A 20,002-nucleotide genomic window follows, 5' to 3' on the forward strand; every position below is an offset into this window, starting at 1 on the left:
ACAAAAACACCAAGCTCATGGATACAAATAAGATCTCATGGTTGCCAGAGGTGGGGGCTGGGGGTTGGCAGAAATGGGTGAAGGGGGTCAAAAGGGGAAATGAAAAAAAACAAAAGAGGGGAGTTGTACCAAAAAAATGCATATTTATTTTTTTTTTATTTTTTATTTTTTTAAAGATTTTTTATTTATTTATTTTTTTTTATTTTATTTTTTATTTTTTTTTCCCCCAAAGCCCCAGTACATAGTTGTCTGTCATAGCTAAAATGCATATTTATGATAATCACATAGTAACAGAAAAATGATTATATACTTTTATATATTTTAAATTTACAAATTACACACCATTGCTGTTGGATGGTCATTCCTGAATGTACATTCATGCAGAGGGATATCAGTTAACAGAGCTGCAAGCATTCTGAAGGTATGTAGAGAAAAACCCATTCTAGCCACATTTTCCCTGAAACTAATTTCTAGTAATAATAACCATTAAACTTTTTGTATTGCCAAAAATTTGATTTGGCTTTTTGGAAATGAAAAGGAATGGGGTAAGGTTGGGGGGGATTTGGATATTTGAAAACTTCCAATCTTTAACAAAAATGAGTGAGGGCCTTGGAGTGATGCCATATTTTTCCTTGTTCTTTATTTCCAATGGTGGCAAGAAAAAAAGAGAGTGAACTCTAAAAATAATAAATAAATAAATAAATAAATAAATAAATAAATAAATAAATAAATAAATGGGAAAATAGCCCATGTTCATGGATCCTTAGATTTAACACTGTTGAGATGGCAATACTTCCCAGAATGATCTAGATTTTCAACAAAATCTCTATCAGAATCTCAGCTGACTTCTTTATACTGTGGCTATTAATAAAAGAAACTTTAACTAAATTGGAGTCAGGAAGGCTAAATTGGAGTACGGGGAGCTCTCATGCCCTACCACACATCCTCAATTACACCAAACAGGAAGAGATAATGGATTTCATCTTTAAGAGGAAGTAAAACTACTTTACTACTGAAGGAAAATTTCTGTCCTTACCGGGCAATGGCCCAGCCAATGAGAAATGCTGCAGCTCAGCCAATGAGGAGCTGTTCCTTTTCCCCAATGGATTTTCATTTACAGCAGCCCCTCCCTACTCCCCTTTCTTCTCTATAAAAGCAGCTCCTTTACTTTGTTTCCTGGGTTTGCCTATGATTTTCTATAGCATGCACATCCCAAATTGCAATTCTTTTGGCTGTTCTTGAATAAACTCATTTTGAGATAAAATAACAGGCCAATTGGCTTTTTGGGTTGGTAATAGAAATTGGCATGCTGTTTCAAAAATTGTATGGAATTGCGGGGGAACCAGAATAGACAAACCAATCTTCAAAAGTAAAAGAAAGCAGTAGGATTAACATTTCCTGATTTCAAATCTGACTACTCAGCACCGTAATCAAGGTATGTGGTAATGACACAAGGACAGAGACACAGATCAATGGATTTGATTGAGATTACAGATATAAACCCATGCATCTATGGTCAACTGATTTTCAAAAAAGGTGCCCAGAATGGGGAAAGAATATTCTTTTCAAAAATTGGTGCTGGGATAACTGGATAACAACATGCACAAGAATGAAGTTGGACCCGTACATTACACCGAACACAATAATTTACCAAAATGGATCAAAGACGTAAATCTGAGGTAAAATTATAATACCGTTAGAAAAAACAGGGGAATATATGCACTTAGATTTGGCAAAGAATTATTAGATAGGACACCAAAAGCAAAAACAGTAAAAAGAAAATGGATAATTTGAACTTCATTGAAATTAGTCACTTTTGTGCTTCAAAGGACACCATTAAGAAAGTGAAAGGACTCATGGGAACCCCTGTGCTCTTCTGGTGGGAATGTAAAACCATGTCACCATTGTGGAAACCACTATGGCAGTTTTTCAAAAATTACAGAGAGTGTTACCATATGATCCAGCAATTCCATTTCTGACTATATACTCAAAAGAATTCAAAGCGTGGGCTCAAACAGATATTTGTACACTTGTGTTCTTGAAGCATTGTTCACAGTAGCCAAAAGTTGAAAGCAACCCAAGTATCCATCAACAGATAAATGGATCAACAAAATGTGGTATACACACACAACTGAATATTATTCAGCTCAAAAAGAAATGAAATCCTGACATATGCTGCAACATGGGTGAACCTTGAGCACATTATGCTAAGTGAAACGAGCCAGCCAAAGAACTAAAACAGTATGATTCCACTGATATGAGGTACCTAGGGGAGTCTAATTCATAGAGACAGCAGAATAGGGGTTGTCAGGGGCTAGGAGGCAAGGGTAAGTAGGCATTGTTGTTTAAAATGGATAGAGTTGCAGTTCTGTGTGACGAAGAGTTCTGGAGATTGGTTTCACAACGTCAATGTACTTCACACTACGCTTAAAAATGGATAGGATGGGGCCGGCCCCATGGCTTAGAGGTTAAGTGCGCGTGCTCCACTACTGGCAGCCCGGGTTCGGATCCCAGGCGTGCACAGACACACCGCTTCTCCGGCCATGCTGAGGCCGCGTCCCACATACAGCAACTAGAAGGATGTGCAACTATGACATACAACTATCTACTGGGGCTTTGGGGAAAAAAAAGGAGGAGGATTGGCAATAGATGTTAGCTCAGGGCCCGTTTTCCTCAGCAAAAAGAGGAGGATTAGCATGGATGTTAGCTCAGGGCTGATCTTCCTCACAAAAAATAAATAAATAAAATAAAAATCTAATTCTTTAAAAAAAAAATGGATAGGATGTAACTGTTATGGAATAAATACAGAAGGTATTCAAAAGGTACACATTTCGCGTTATAAATGTCACAAGGATGTAGTGTACAGCATTACATCCTGTTAACTGTAGTTACAATACTGAATTGTATATTTAAAATTTGCTAAGAGTAGATGTTAAAATTCTCATTACAAGAAAAAAAATTATGACTATGTGTGGTGATGGATGTCAACTAGACTTATTGTGGTACACCTGAAATGAATATAATGTTACATATCAATTATATTTCAATTTAAGAAAAAACGAATGAAGTAGTAATACATGCTACAACATGGACTTCCCTTAAAAAATTATACTATGAATGAATTCAAACACAAAGACCATATATTATATAATTCCCTTCATATGAAAGTCAACAAATACAGAAATTTATAGAGAAAGGAAATAGGTTAGTGGTTGTCTAGGGCTGGTGCTTGGAGGAGCTAGGTGGGAAGATAGGGCAGTGATAGGTTAAGGGTATAGGGGTTTCTTTTTAGGTAATGCAAATGTTCTGAAATTGACTGTGCTGATAATTGCACATATCTGTGAATATACTGAAAATCAGTGAGTTATAGACATTAAAGGGCTCCATTGTATAGTATGTGTATTGCATCTTTAAAAACTGTTCAAACAAGTGGATAAATGCATTAAGAGTTTCGCAATGCAAATGAGTTTTGCAATCCATCTCTTAAACAAATGAATACTTTCCAGGTACATCCCATATTTACATAACCTTTTCTTGTTTTCTGTTATATCAGTCCAAATAGCAATTGAATCACCTTAGGGATGTTATAGCCTTTTACATTTCAAAGTTCTCTGAGGATACAATCAAACAATGATCTAAAATAAATTTACCTCCAGGGTAAAACGTACACCTGAGAATTGAATGAACACATCTCATACCTTGTGGTTAGACTGAGAAGAGTCCTTGCACCCAGCTAGGGCTGCAGGTTCCAACTTCGCACCAGAGCTGAGTGCGTGGGAGGCCACAGGAATTTTTTTTGCTGAGGAAGATTGGCTCTGAGCTAACATTTGTGCCCATCTTCCTTTGCTTTGTTTATGGGATGCCCCCACAGCACAGCTTGATGTGCGGTGTGTAGGTCCACTCCTTGGATCCGAACCTGCAAACGCCAGGCCACCAAAGCAGAGCGTGCAAACTTAACCACTATGCCATGCAGCCGTCCCCTGGTGAGGTGACTTTTAAGTATCTATGTTTGCAAAGAAGTGTCACAGTTCCCTGAGTGGCCTCACAGCATGGCATTTCAATGGAAAAGTCCCCAAAGAGGACAAGGTCCAGCTCCTCTTCCAGACACATGATCTCCGTCCAACTGTCACTCAGGAGTGAGTGGGCGGTGCCTTTCGAACTGTCCAATCAGGGTCGGCTCCGGGGCAGGCGGGTGGGGCGACGCTCCGCCCCTACTCCCGACTTCCCGCTCGCTCCGCAGTCCTTCGGTTCACGAGCTGCTGCTCGTAAAGGCTCCACATAGCTCTACCGTGGACTCCGTCACGCTGTGACCTGTGCGGAATCGTAGGACCGACGCGAGGGAGCCAGGAAACTTACCAATGGTGAGAGTTTGGTCCGGGCATTGGAGGTTGGGGTCGGAACCGGCCGTGGCGGGACCGGCCTCCCCGCGGTCGCCTCCGAGTCTGCGGACCCGGGTCCGCGGTGGCGCCGCTCGGACCTCAGTCCCCTCCGGCCGCAGCGTGGGGGCCGGGCCGGCAGCCGGGACCCCGGGCGTCCTGTGGTCACTGCGCGCGGCGACTTCGGCCCCGGAGCCTCTCTGGGCAGCTCTGCGCCCGCAGCCCCGCGTGTCCCCAGATGGTGCGGTGACCACGGGGAGGGTCATCGGGGACGGTCGTGACTCGGTCTCCGGGGCTCCTGCGTGGGAGGAGCTGTGATCTGTGGAGTCTCCAGTCCATTTTTCTCCCAGGGTACACCCATTTTTCCCTGAGTTTTCTGAATGTTTGGGAAGCAGGGTGTCAAATCCACAGCTCTCGCTAGGACTGGCAATATGTGAATCCTAAGCCTTTTCTTACCGTGTGTGTGTGTGTGTGTGTGTGTGTGTGTGTGTGTGTGTGTGCACGGGCCACCCTGGCCTCTGTATCAACAAGGGACCCACCCTTCTGCAGTGACCATAACAGTTGTGCCCTGAGCAGCATGTCCAGACATGACCCCACCCGTGGGTCTGTCTTCTCCTGCTCTGACTTGCTCACCTGCTCTGCTGCCTGGTGGTGGCCTGCACTGTGGGCTGCTGCTTGCTGGGGAGCCTGTGCTGTGAGCTGTGCTGCCCCGTGTTGCAATGTTGACCCACCAAGCCTCAGTTCTAGGTTCAGCTGAGCAGAGTTGGCAGTTTGAAGAATTTGTAGGCATTTGGAAGCAGGACTATGTGATTGGGGCCTCCTTAAATGAGTCCTGGGTCAACGTCTTTGCTGAGATTTATCTGTGGTAGAATGAAGTTGTGACAGAGACTGAGTTGGCTCCAACATACCACAGGGATGAGGATGGCACAGGGGGACTATACCCTGTGCCAGAGGAGGGCCCATTGGTGGTCACTCCTGAAACAGCTGTCATTTAAAAAGACAAACAGAAGAGAGGGGGAAAGGCAGCCAGTAGGTGGCAGGTGGAGTCCACACTCCTAATACCACAGGGCTCACCAGGACCCTTAATTACCTCTGCTACTGCTGCCGCTGCCTCTGCTGTGACAAAGATCCTGACTTTGGGGTTATAGGGGACAGCACCCATGGCACCGCTATGACACAGCAAACGGATTAGTTCAAACCTGACTTAACTCCAGGGACCTTAAACTCACTAAAGCACCCAGTTGTCATCAGGGAGGCTCCTAACCCTGATGGCACTGTTTTGAGGCTCTTGGGAAGAAAAACAAATACTACAGTAGAGAGGACACCCTTTCCCCTGAAGTATATCCAATGACCAAAATAACAAAACAGGGAAGGACAAGAGGAAGAGAACAAAAGAAAAGAATACTGAAAGAAAGGTTCACGGTTTGACAGAATTGGAAATCCAAAATATACGGAAAGAATTGATATAACAAAACAGATAAAGGTACACTGCTTGAGTTTTGGGCCTGTACAACATAGGTTCTGAATTAATTTTGCTATCTGATGTAATGCACTAATTCAGAAACCTTCAAGCAGTTAATCAACATGAGGTGTCACATTACAGTTATATCTGGGATCCCACTAGATTTACAAAAAGTGCCCTGATGATCTTAGGGGCATTAATGAATATAACATAGAGGACAAATAGGACAAATGTTTCTCCTTAACCTTCAGAACTATGGTCTTGCCTAAATTCTCCATGGTCGTAGCACTCATTGTCCTAAATCATCCCAGAGTGAGCTGGGAAGCTCTGATCTAATGATCAAGAATTAAAATTAAGTTAAGCCTTTGCAACTTACAATTTGGCTTGACAAATTAGGACCCCAGTGACTTTACCCTACAAATCAAGTAGTTAATATGGCCAAATATAAATTACACAAGGCCTTCAAGGATTGAAAAATGGATAGAAAACCTAGTTAGTGAAAGGTTGATTATTCCCTGTGCTGCTTTTAAAACCCCAGTTTGTCTTGTTAAACCTGGAAAGAGCAAATGACACCTCAGAGTGGTTTACCACAACCTTGCAGCTGTGTTGGAACCACACAGACCTCTATACCCAGTCCCCAACAGTGTGGAAATTACTGACTACAACCAATCAGCAAGTGATAAACATCCTGCTCTCACAGATTTGGCTAAGTCTGTTCTGTCGGTGCCTATGTCAGCAGCCTCTCAGCTGCACTTGGCCTTCTCCTCTGCAGGGGCGTGATCCACCTTTACTGGGTTCTCGTGGACCTTCAACAGCTGTGCCCTCCCACACAGTCATTGCAGCAGGATCTGAACTGCATCCTGGTTTCTCCAAGAACACAGGTACAATGTTCCGTTAATGACATCTCCTCTGAGGACGTTGAGGACATAGTAATATTGAAAAAAGGAGCTCACAAAAAGTGGATGGGGCATTGCCACTCATATAATGTGAGGCCCTGACAACTTTGTTAAATTTCTGGAAATTACTGCATAATGTGAGACCTGCTTCTTCTTTGATACCATGAAGAAATAGCTGTTGTTCTCCTCAGCACCCACAACATCTACTAGATTCTTTTGTTGTTCCAGAGTTAACATATTTCTTGTATACAAATTTTACTTGAGCCTATTTGTGCTGTTACTTGCAAATTTGCCCCCTTAAATGGGCACCTCTAACACAAAAGTCTGGAGAATCTCTTTAAATTGGCGTACAACCAACACTCCTGTTAGTGCCCTCAGAGACTCCTTCACTACAGAGGCCTCAGTGACATTCTGTCTTGCTTCCTGTCATACTCATGATGGCCTCACATTGTCCGTAGGCTTCTGATGCAAGAACCTGCCCTAGGCCCCACACTATATGTCATTTGAGCTGCAGTGACTTTACTTGTGAGCCTATCCTGAAAGTAGATGGCCCTGAGCATGGAACCACCTATCCAGCAGTCCATTTTGCCTTGGGGCTTGGAAGTAGCACTCCAAGAGCTCAGCATAGCTACTGAGACCCCCTGGAGACGTGATGGACCCAAACCTGGGCCTCTGGGATATCCTACCTGCAGGAGGGGGTGGTCTTCCCTCTCCTCAGTCCCTTGCCAGGTGCCATGGTGTTGAAAAAGGTGCCCCCTTTCTTAGACCCCCAGGCCTCCTGGGGAGTTCCTTAGGATGCCCTGAGTGAAAAGGAATGGGAGTTCATAGGCTTTAGGGAAAACATTGCCTCATTCATACATGATGGAGCTCAGGCAGAGTTGCTTTTTGTTTCTTAATTGGGACATTGCTGATGAAGGACTGGACTTAAAGGTCATCACAACTGACCATACATCCAGCAGTCATCTTAGCACTGACCAACAACTGGCTCCAGCTGCAGGCATTACAGACTGTGGGCGATTCCCTGAGAGTTGCCCCTTTGTGGTAAGAGAACTCCGGGAATCTCATGTCTCACAGTTACCTACGATAGAAAGCAGAATACCATTTGTCTCTCCATATATGAAGGTTATAAAAAAAGCCTCACCAGGACACTTTATCTACGTGGGGGTTCCAGACATTACTGATAGTAACAAAGGCACTCGAATTTCTCAGAATGTACACTGCTGGGCTCTTACTAAGGCGTTCAATGGAAGTTTCTTCTCTCTTGCAAGTCTCAGAGTGCAGGGTTCATAGAGCACTATAATGGCTTATTGAAATAAGTTCAAATTAATGAATGAAAGATGGTCTGTTTCTGTCATCAGTCAGTCATCAGGGTGAGTATTAAAGTGTCTGTGTTTATCTCTTTTTCCTAGTAGACCTTACCATTTTTTTTTAGGAGCAGTTTCAGGTTTACAGAAAACTTGATCAGAAAGTATAGAGATTTCCCACATAACCCCTCTGCCTCCACACAGTTTGCCCTATATTTTATATCTTGTATTACTGTCGTACATTTGTTACATTTGATGAGCCAATTTGATGCATGAACGTTCACAGTTTACATTATTGTTGACTCTGTCTTATACAATCTCTGGGCTTTGGCTAATGTCAAATGACCTGTCTCCATCATTACTGTATCATATGGAATACTTGCACTGTCCTAAAAATCTCCCGTGCTCCACCTATTCATTCATCCCTTCCTCCCACCCCCAAATCCCTGGCAACCAGTGGTCTTTCAGTGTCTTATACTTTTATCTTTTCTAGAATGTCACATACTTGGAATCATACAGCGTGTAGCCTTTTCATATTGGCTCCTTTCATTAGCAATATGATTTTAAAGCTTCTCCATGTCTTTGTGTCTTGATAACCTCATTTCTATTCATCACTGAAGGATGTTTTATCCTATGGATGTACCAGTGATTGTTTATCTACTCGCCTATTGAAATTATCTTGGTTACATCTAAGTCTTGACAATTATGCATAAAGCTCCTGTAAACATTCACATGTAGGGATTTTTGTGAACATCAGTTTTCATCTCATTTGGGTAAGTTCGAAGAACATGATTGCTGTATCGTGTGGTAAGAATAGGCTTTGTTTTAAGAAACTGCCTCTCTTCCAAAGTAGGCATACCATTCTCCATTCCCACCAGCAATGCATGAGGGTTCCTGTTGCTCTCCATATTCATCATTGTTCAGTGTTCTCAATGTTTTTAATTTCAGCCACTGTAATAAGTATATGGAGATATCTCATTCTTCTTTTATTTGTAATTTCCTAGTGACGTGATTTTGAGCATCTTTTCTTGTACTTATTTACCATCTGTATGTCATTGGTGAAGTGTGTGTTCAGATCTTTTGCTCATTTTTAACTGAGTTGATTTCTTTTTGTTAAGTTTTAGGGGTTCTTTGGATGTTTGGGTACCAGTCCTTTATCAGATAACTGATTTCCAAAGCTTATCTGTCTGTCTATGACTTGCGTTTTCATTCTCTTAAAATTGTGTTTCACTGATGAGAAGATTTTCATTTTAATGAAGTCAAACTTATTTTTTCCTATCTTGGATCTTGCTTTTGGTGTTGTATCTAAAAATTAATCATCAAACCCAAGGTCACCTAGATTTTTTCCTATGTTATCTTTTAGGATTGTTGTAGTTTTACATTTTATCCTAAGATCTGTGATTCATTTTATTTTATTTTATTTTATTTATTTATTTTTTTGTGAGGAAGATCAGCCCTGAGCTAACATCCATGCTAATCCTCTTCTTTTTGCTGAGGAAGACCGGCTCTGAGCTAACATCTATTGCCAATCCTCCTCCTTTTTTTTTTTTTCCCCCAAAGCCCCAGTAGATAGTTGTATGTCATAGTTGCACATCCTTCTAGTTGCTGTATGTGGGATGCGGCCTCAGCATGGTGGGAGAAGCAGTGCGTGGGTGCCCGCCCGAGATCCGAACCCGGGCCGCCAGTAGCGGAGCGCGCGCACTTAACCGCTAAGCCACGGGGCCGGCCCTGTGATTCATTTTAAATTAATTTTTGTGAAAAGTGCAAAGTCTATGTCTAGATTCTTTTTTTTTTTTTTTGGCATGTGGATGGCCAGTTTTTCTGGCATTATTTGTTGAAAAGGCTATGTTTTCCCTTTGAATTGCCTTTGGTCCTTTGTCCAAAATGAGTTCACTATATTTGGTGTGGATCTATAGGAAACAATAGACTTTTGTGTATTAACATTTTATCTTTCAACCTTCCTCTACTCTCTTCTTAGTTCAAGGGGTTTCTTTGTTATTGAGGGTTCTTTGAGATTTTCTCCATAGACAATCTTGTGCCACACGGACAGTTTTATTTCCTGCTTCCCAATCTATGTATATTTTATTTCCTTTTCGTGTCTAATTGCATTACTAAGAATTCCAGTACAATGTTGACTAGGAGTGGTGAGAAGCGACATCCCTGCCTTCCTCCTATTAGTGGAAAGCATCTGGTTCTTTCAGTGTAGTCCACTAGCATTAAACAAGAGCCCAGTTGATGTAGAGGTAAGGCATGGGCAGAGGGGGAGCATTCTCAAGTCCAGTGATTTGGTCTCAATCTTTTAATAAGCCTATATTCCTGGGCTTGAGCTTCTGTGATATAATAAGAAGATATTTGATCTTTGTCCTTAGTTCCTAGCAAAAACCTCTTGAAGCACTTGGAATTACTTGAGTGATAAGGTGATAGAGTGTCTTTTGTTTTAATGAGGCTACTCTTGGCCAGCTCCTAGACAGCTTCAGGGTGGGAATTGGACACTGAAAACACCAAGCCTTGATTAAAGGCTTGGAACTTTCAGGCCCAGCTCCCAGCATCTGTGGAGAGGAGAGGGGCTGGAGACTGAGGTAATCACCAATGGCCAGTGATTTAATAAATTGTGTCCACGTAGTGAAACCTCCATTAGAACACTTAAAGACAGAATTCAGAGAGTTTCTGGGTTGGTGAGCACCAACACATCCAGGTGCTGGGAGGGTAGAGTGTCCAGAGAGGGTGTGGAATCTCTGCACCCCCATCCACCTCCACTCCCCTCACCCATACCACCACCCTACTTTGCCCTGTGCATCTCTACCCTTTGTCTGTTTCTGAGTTGTCTTCTTTATTGTAAATGAATAATAGTAATTAAAACTGTTTACTGTGGTCCGACAGTCGTTTCAGTAAATTACAAAGTGTCATAAGGTGTTGAGAGAATCTAGGAATTTGTAGATGGCTGAGTAGAAATGTTGGTGGCCTGGGCACAGGTGGCATCTAAAGAAGGGGCAGTTTGTGGGACTGAGCTCTTAACCTGTGGAGTCTGACGTGAACCCTGGTTAGTTAGTGTTATAATTGCATCAAACCGTTGGATACCTCTTTGGTGAGGTAGCGTTGGAGAAGTGGCATGGAACAGATAGCAAATATTTGATGTCATGAGCAGGAAAACAAAACCCATCTTCTTCACAATTGCCTCACCTTTGAGGTCAGAAAAGGCTAGAAGAGACTCAAGTTCGGTCTTTCCCTACCCACAGGTCAGTTCAGCTCCTGGAAAGTTCCACTCAGTTATGCTCTTGTGGAATAGATTGTTTTTAGGGCATGCCTTGTTAAGAGTAGAATATTTGGGGTATATTTTTAAAGATTTTATTTATTCAGTTTTTTCCCCCCAAAGCCCCAGTAGAGAGTTGTATGTCATAGGTTCACATCCTTCTAGTTGCTGTACGTGGGACTCGGCCTCGCGTTGGACGGAGAAGTGGTACCTCGGGGCGCTCCCGGGATCCGAACCCTGGCCGCCAGCATCAGAGCGCGCGCACTTAACCGCTAAGCCACGGAGCCGGCCCTGGGGTATATTTTTAAATATCTACTTTTTTGTCTCTCTCTCTAATTGTGGAGACAACGGTTTACCCTATGGCCTCAATTCTCTGATGGAAGAGTTGTTGATTTCACTTTACTTGGCTTTTTTCTTCTGAGGACTGGAATCTAGCTTTAAGTTCCTTACGTGACAGATCAGAGACCAGAAGTCTCTGACTCTTTTTTTTCAGTTTTATTGAGAAAAAATTAAGGTGTACAACATGATGGTTTGATTTACACATATTATGAAATGATTACCACAAGTCAGCTAACATCCATCTTCTTGTATAGATGCAATAAAAAGAAAGAAGAAAAGAAGAATCTCTTTGTGATGACCACTCTTAAGATTTATCCTCTTAGCAGCTTTCTTATGTGTCATACAGCAGTATTAGCTATAGTTGTCATGTTGTACATTACATCCTAGTGCTTATTTATGTTATAACTGGAAGTTCATACCATCTGACTACCTCCCTCCAGTTGCCCCCCTCCACTACCTCTGGTAACCAAGTCTGATCTCTTTCTATGACTTTGTTTTTGTGTTCTCATTTTAGATTCCAGTTATAAGTGGAATCATGAAGTATTTGTCTTTGTCTGAATTATTTCACTTAGCATAATGCCTTCAAGTTTCATCCATGTTTCTGCAAATTGTAGGATTTCCTTGGTTTTTATGGCTGAATAATGCTCCATCATGTATATATATATGTACCACAACTTCTGTATCCATTCATCATTTGATGGATGTGTATCTTATCTACTGAGGTAGGGGACTCAGTGAGGGAGGATGTCATCATTGATCATTAGTTTCCTACCATCTAATACATCTTAAACCCTGTTGGAAGAACTGCTCAGATATGGATGGAAACAGTGGACAGCAATACCAAAAGTCCTGCATTCTTGGGAGTAACAGCAATGGATCCCCATAAAGATAAAGGCATAGATAGAGTTCATCTTCATTTTAGCCATGGTTAAACCTTTTTCTGCATGTGTTATTTGATCACTATCCAGATACATGGGTGTCTGGAACTCGAGACTTCCATTGCTTTGGGCCATGGGTATTTGTGGTATTTATGTTTCGGTTTAACATCAGTTGAAAGGATTTGAAATTGCCTTTTGATTAAGCATATAATTTTGCTGCTATTCAGACTGAGTGACACAATTTGTTCCCCATGAAACCTTCGAGTTCCTCCCAATTTGAGGAAGGTTCTGATCATCTGCACAGTTGTAGCTCATCATGGGTTTCCTATGAGTAGAGTGACATCTGTGCAAGTTCAATGTGATTTCTGGTTTAAACACTAAAAAGAGCTGTGAATGTTTAGAGGGTAATGATCCAGGCAGTAACTGAGGAGAGCTGTAGACAGACACACAGTATCATTTTGAGTGATATCCTGTGTGGTGGCAAAGGAGGTAAATTTGACATCCTCAAACTGGGAAATTTTCTATGCCTTTTTATAAGAGGAGTAGCTGGGAGGTTTTTGTTTCAATGATGCACAAAGCCCCCAAAGCCCATTTTTACTGTTTTCAGGGATCTTTCTTTTTTTTAGTAATGATTTTTTTTTGGTTTATTTTTTATTTATTTATTTTTTGTGAGGAGGACTAGCCCTGGGTTAACATCTGATGCCAATCCTCCCCTTTTTGCTTGAGGAAGACTGGCCCTGAGCTAACATACGTGGCCATCTTCCTCCACTTTATATGAGACGCCGCCACAGCATGGCTTAACAAGCGGTGCGTCGGTTCGCACTGGGATCTGAACCTGTGAACCCCGGGCCGCTGCAGCGGAGTGTGCACACTTAACTGCTTGCGCCATCGGGTCAGCCCCTTCAGGGATCATTTTTATATGTTTGTATTTTCAGGAGATGTTATGGAAGATGGGGTAAATCAGGGCAGCTTTTTTCACTAAACAACAACGGAAATCCAGACTTGTTCCTTTTTTATTCAGTGCTAATTTATGTTTTCCTAGGAGTGTAGAGATTAAGTGATTTTGTAATTCTTAGTATCTCGTTTGATCCCCTGCCCCTATCCTTCTTCCCATGATGCAAATGAAGAAAGTTAAGCATGGAGTCTTACCCCAATTCACATAGCTCATAACAGTGGATTCTCTTAGTTTTAAAGGCATAATGTGTGCCTCTCTCCTGGGCAGTGTCAAAAATTTTAAACTCACAAGAACACTACAAGGTTTGTATAATTATGCACTTTTACAAATGTGGCATCAAAGTTTCCAAACAAGACTCATAAGGCAACACGATGTTATACTTATATGACATTCTGGAAAAGGCAATGGTATAGGAACCTAAACTAGATCAGTTCTTAAGTGTGGGAGGGTTCAGTACAAATGGGCACCCTGAGAGTGTTCCTTTGGGTGATGGAGTGTTCTCCGTCCTGATGGTGGTATAATTCTACATTTGTGAAAATTCACAACTACTCTTAAAATATCCTGTGTATATACTGAAAAAAATTAATAGAAAACAACAAAAATGTCCTCACATTCTAGGGAATGTTAAACTCTCCTGAACTTTGATAGCTACATACACAACACTTCCTTCCACCACCTTGCGTTTTTTCTTAGGAAGAAGTAGAAGGACTGGGGAAGAAGGACATAGGCCAGAATAGATCTTTTCTGGTACCAGTCTGAAGTTAGAAAACTCCCTCTAGGGCTATGCCTGCCCATATGTCATTCACATAACTGGTGAGAAAGTGATAGGGCTCCCAGCATCCATCTTTGAGTTGACACCAGGTTTTCTGGGTCATATCCTGGGAACAGCGTGGTGTGAACATAAAGGTGCATTTAACACGTTCCCACATGTGGGATCTGCCCAGGTACATCCCAATCTAATCCTTGGGCATCAACATCAAATCTCCCAGAGCAGGTCTTGAGGCAATTTCCAGCTCTTAAGTTCCCATCTCAAGACTGCTCTGTGCCTCCTTGTTGGGAAACATGTTTAAATGCAACAGTTGTCCCACTATGGAAATTTTCTTGGTTGTGTTGACCTCAAAATTAAAAGAGACAATTATTTTATCAGTAAAATGAATTTATTCAGGAATAGCAGAGGAAGTACAATTCAGGACATGCAAACTATGGTGAACCATAGCCAGGTAGGGAGAACAGAACAGATGGCCCTGCTTTTATGGAGGAGAGGAGGAGGCTAGGAGGGGCTGTTTGGAACAGAAGTCCATTGAAAGAGAGTGAGAGTTCAGGTGGTGGTTTCTCATTGACTGAGTATGGTGGTTTCTCATTGGCTAAGTGTGGTGGTTTCTCATTGGCTGGGCTGTCACGGGAGGCAAAGAGAAATTCTTCCTTCCTCCTGCTGGGGTCTGTAAAGTATGCTTCTTCCTATTGGGGATTGGGAGGGACACTTCTTCTTGTTTGGGGTCTGTAAGGTATGGTGAGTTGTAGTACATGAGAGCTCCCCCTTCAGGGCTTCCTAACTTCATTGTAAATGAGATTTCCTGTATTTGTTTTCACATTTGCAACCCCAGGTGACTGTGAGGTGAGGCAGTGGCAGAACCCAGAACCCATGTCATGAGGCACAGGCCCCTGGAACACAATACTCCCCACTGTCACATAAACATCACTTCTGCAGGAATAAGCACAGTTTTAGAAGAGTCTCAGTACCACCACTAATGTCAAAAAGAGATGCTTTGCCTTGTGCTAGCTCTGGGAGTCCCCCAGGTGCCTGGCTGTACCTAAATAACTCTCCCTGAGATCTCTGGCAATTTCCACCCTGTGGTTTCAGTGATTCACGTTCTGACCACGCCCAGGTCCCTCACCTCAGAACCTGCCTCCAGAGTGAGTTTGGAGCCCACCCTCCAAGGCCAGTGCTTACTTTTTCTGGAACAGGACTCACCCTGTAGAGTTTGAGTCCTGAGGCCTATGGGAAATGGCGATCTCAGCCAGACCCTCCACAGTCTTGGGGCCCCCTCACTTCACTTGGCTCCCAGAATGCAGTGAGCACCACTCCAAAAGAAGTAACAGAAATGGCAGGGATTTCCACCTTTCCTGAATTGCACAGGCACTGGAGGTGGCAACCCCTCTCCTTTGTCATAGGCCATGCCACTGTTTCTTGAAGGGAAGAGGCAAAAATGTGTCAAGCCATGTCCCTATCTGTTCTTGCAACAACTTCCAGTGCTTTCCTGGGTCCTAAAGGTGATGTCTCTGTTGCTAGGTGACCTGGGGTCTGAAGTCCTGAGACCTCTAGCCCCCATCAGTGAATGATCCAGGGCAGGGCAGTGATCAAGGCTTCAGTGAGGATGGCTCTCGGGGCTGACCCCATGAGAGGTCTGCACAAGTGACAACTCGGGGTGATGGATCCCAGACCACGGAGACTGCAGCAGAGGCTGTGGCGGCTGGGTGAGGACACAGACTTTGTTGTCTGCACTGAGCTTCCAGTGGGAAAGCAGAGTGAAGAAGGGGCACGTGGTGAGGGGCGTGTTTCTGGAAGTGATCATAGCAGCCTGAGGGGCTGGAGCACGATGATCACTGCAGCCATTGTGATCCCTGACTCTCCCCTCTTCAGGGCCTGGGCTGTTGTGTGTCTGGGCCATTGTCTCTGAGGATTTGTGACTTTGGGTGTCTGTGTGTGGGTGTGTGCACATGTATGTCCAGTGAGAAAGCCTGTGTGGCTTTGTATGTCTGTCTGGGGGGCTGTGTCTGTATGTGTCCTTAAAATCTGGAATGCTTTTATTTCATTTGGTGCCTCATTGCCCTGGTAGCACCTCCCTCGCCGTGTTGAAAAGAACTGACATGAGCAGACAAATCCTTGTCTTCTTTCTGATAGTATTCATCATGTGTTTTGTGTTTCCTTAGATATTCTGACATCTTGGGGGCCTCTCAGACATGGGGAGACACTGCTCCTCCCAGGGGGACCTACTTCCCCCTTGGCAGTGGACAGCCTGTCTGGAGCAGGCCTTTCATGTGCCCACCACTCGGACCAGTGCCCTGTCCCTACAGACCTCCTTATCCACCTCTCACACACCAAGACGATATCTCCCCTGCCCTAAACCAACCCAGGATCAGCTACCAGATGACCAGGGACCATCCCTATGACCCAAACTCTGCTGGAAGTGTTCATTTTTAATTTTATTTATTTATTTATTTCCCCCAAAGCCCCAGTAGATAGTTGTATGTCATGGTTGCACATCCTCCTAGTTGCTGTATGTGGGACACAGCCTCAGCATGGCCGGAGAAGCGGTGCGTCAGTGCGCGCCCGGGATCCGAACCCGGGTCACCAGCAGCAGAGCGCACGTACTTAACCGCTAAGCCACAGGGCCGGCCCTGCTGGAAGTGTTCAAAGTAGTCAATCCTTAGCTGCTTACTCTGCCCTGACTTACGTTTTGTATTTAACCTGAAATAAACGCTGTCATATAAAGGTTTTTGTCAAACTCCTGATTCTGCCTCCTAAGCAAACCTGATTCATCCCCTGTGACCCTGCCTGCCATGGCATACCCCCTTATCTTGGGAAGTGTAAGTAATAAAAATCTTTAAATGACATTGGCCTGCCCATGTTGTCACTTAGTCACCTCCATAAATTGAAACATCAAGGGTACAAATTAGACACTGATCCTAAGGAGAAAGTGTTCAGTTCAGATGGTGGGGCCACCATGGGAGGACTGAGTGAGGTCTGTGGGAATATGAGTCCACAGCAGAGGTGATGTTTACCAAGGAGCCTGCAGCAGAGGACATGGGTGCGAGTGAGGAGATACTCACCTTTGTCCCCTCACTGAGCTCACAGTAGAAAAGCAAAGTGACAAAGGGACAATTCATGATGAGTGAGTTTCTGGTTGCATTTCTAGGAGTGAAAGGGGCTGGAAATCAAGACTCCAGCCATTTGGGGCCCTGAGTCTCCCATCCAGTCTCCCCTTTTGTGTCTTTTGTAGAGATGTACTTTTTGTCCTGTGTGCTGTCAGGAAGGGTGAAATCCCTTCCCCATCTGGAGGAGCTGAGACACCCTTTTTGGGGATTGGTTTGGGAGCCAGGAGACACCCCTCTACCAGATGCGATGGGAGGAGAACAATTCACTGTGTGAAGATTTGGGCCTATACTGAGGTTTTCGTAAAGCTTCTATATGAGTGTTTGTGTGACAGGCCTTTTGTTAGGTGCTTTGTTGAACAAAGCAGAGCAAATATACCTCTTTGCTTTAAAGCTGACATTCTAGGACAGAAGAAATAAAATATGTAAATAAAATTATACGATTATCTGATGATTGGCCCTAAAGAGTAAAGAAAAGTGGGGAGGAGTGCAGAGGGCCTGGGCTCTGTGTGTCTATGAGAACATCTGTGTCTCTGAGTCATTAACTCTGAGGATTTGTGAGTTTGTGTGTCTGTGTCTCTTTGTGTCCTCCTATATGTGCCATGACAAGGTCTGTGTGATTTTGTGTGTCTGTGGGGCTCTGTGTGTGTATGTCCATTGAAATCTGGAATGGTTGTTTTTTTCCATGTTCTTGCCTAATTGCCTGGTAGCACCTTTTACCACGTTGGGTAGAACTGGTGAGAGCAGACATCTCTGTCTTCTCTCTGATCTTAGAGCTAAAGCCTTCAGTCTTTCACCATCAAGAATGATGTCAGGGGCCGGCCCCGTGGCTTAGCGGTTAAGTGTGCACGCTCTGCTGCTGGCGGCCTGGGTTCGGATCCCAGGTGCGCACCGACGCACCGCTTCTCCGGCCATGCTGAGGCCGCGTCCCACATACAGCAACTAAGAAGGATGTGCAGCTATGACATACAACTATCTACTGGGGCTTTGGGGGGAAAAAATAAATAAATAAAGTCAAAAAAAAAAAAAGAATTATGTCAGCTGTGGGTTTTCATTGATGCTTTATTTCAGGTTGAGGTAGTTTACTGAGGGAGTTTATCATACTTTATTGAGTGTTTTCCTTGTGAAGGGGTGTTGAACTTGGTCTGATGCTTGTTTGTATCTATTGAGATGATCCTGTAGTTTTTGACATTGATTCTATTAATGATCTCTTATGTTAATTAATTTTCAGATATAAAACTAACATTTCTTTCCTGGGTTAAATCTAATGTGGTCATGGTGTTTAGGTTATTTTATATATTGCTAGATTCAGTGTACTAGTATTTTGTGTGGGCTTTTTTCATATTAAAAAGAGGTATTTGTGTGTTGTATGATGTATTGTGTATAATTATAATTATACTGTAGTATACAGTTTAAAATTATCTAATGCTGCATATGGTATCTTTGTGTGTACATGTGTATATATATTGAGAAAGAATGTAGAATACAGTATATATATTTTATATTTATAATATATGAAGTATATTGTATATAGTATGGATAGTATATAGTATAATATCATACATAATTAGTATATATTATATATGTAGAATATGTTATATACAATTAACATATGTATAATTAGTTTTGTAGTGTATAGTATACTGTTATACTTTTAAAGAATAGTATTACACTCTTAGTTATTAGCATGGTGGATATCATTACCAAGTCTCCCACAGAATTTTTCAAATAAGCAGTTCACATCCTCCCATGGGAACACAGAGCCCCTCACTGTCTTGACACTCCAAAGCCTGCCTCCCCACCCCCTGTTTGTTTTCTCTGCTTCTGAGTTCAACTGAGGTGTCAGTATGTGTTTCAGAAATTTTATTTATCAGCCTGAGGGTTGAAGTGAGGCTCTGTGGTTTCATTTTCTGTGTGACCTTCTTATGTATTTGAGTAATTATGAACAAGAAACTTATCTGAGAGTGTTTTTTCCCAAAAGGGTGACCTTGGTTAAGGAACTGATGTTGTTCTTGTTACCAGGCAGCTAGACCATTGACAATGGGCTAAAAGTCTGTGAAAATGTGAAGATGGGTGGACTGTGGGCCAGGGCGTCCTCTAGCCTGATGGCCTGGAGGTTGACATCCTGCTCACCACTGGGTCCCATCTCTCATCAGGGATGGCCTGGGGAGGGACAGCAGCAGCAGCTCCCCAGTGTTCCCCATCACACGTCCTGGTGGCACACCACCGTTGATGTGAAAATAGGTGCAGGATTTATTTTTATGTTAACAAGAAAACGAAGCATATTTTACAACATAGACCACTTGATATTGCATATCAAGGGGAAGAAAAAAATATGTACTTAAGTTTCTCTTTTGTACATAAATGCTGAAAAAACTTACAAGAAATGCATTACATTGTTATCTACATGAGCATGGGGAATCTAGATGCCAGTGTTAGAATTCATGCTGGGAGTGAGCCTTCAGACACATTTTTAAATCTCAGGCTGAGTTTTTGAAACCTGATATTCACAATAAACAATTCAAGATAAACAAAAAAAGGTGTATGAGCTATATTTTATTTTTAATAATGTTGAATTACAAAAATTCAACCGAGTAAATTTTAAAGATCTAATTGCCTTTATTGAGCAATTCCTCAATTGGGCAGCATCCCATTTAGCAAGTAGAGAG

General features: G+C 42.8%; 1 protein-coding gene across 1 annotated transcript in view; it reads left to right on the forward strand.

Annotated features, from left to right (window-relative positions):
- Positions 1-4,231: 4,231 nt before the first annotated feature.
- Positions 4,232-20,002, forward strand: part of LOC147912108 (uncharacterized) — a 40,650-nt gene continuing 24,879 nt past the window's right edge. The window contains 2 exon segments of the mRNA XM_087426023.1: positions 4,232-4,361; positions 6,611-6,719. The gene's annotated coding sequence lies outside the window, so the exon portion shown is untranslated.

This window comes from Ceratotherium simum, chromosome 39 (assembly GCF_057802395.1).
Source record: "Ceratotherium simum simum isolate JZ-2026a chromosome 39, ASM5780239v1, whole genome shotgun sequence".
NCBI classification, from domain to species: domain Eukaryota; kingdom Metazoa; phylum Chordata; class Mammalia; order Perissodactyla; family Rhinocerotidae; genus Ceratotherium; species Ceratotherium simum.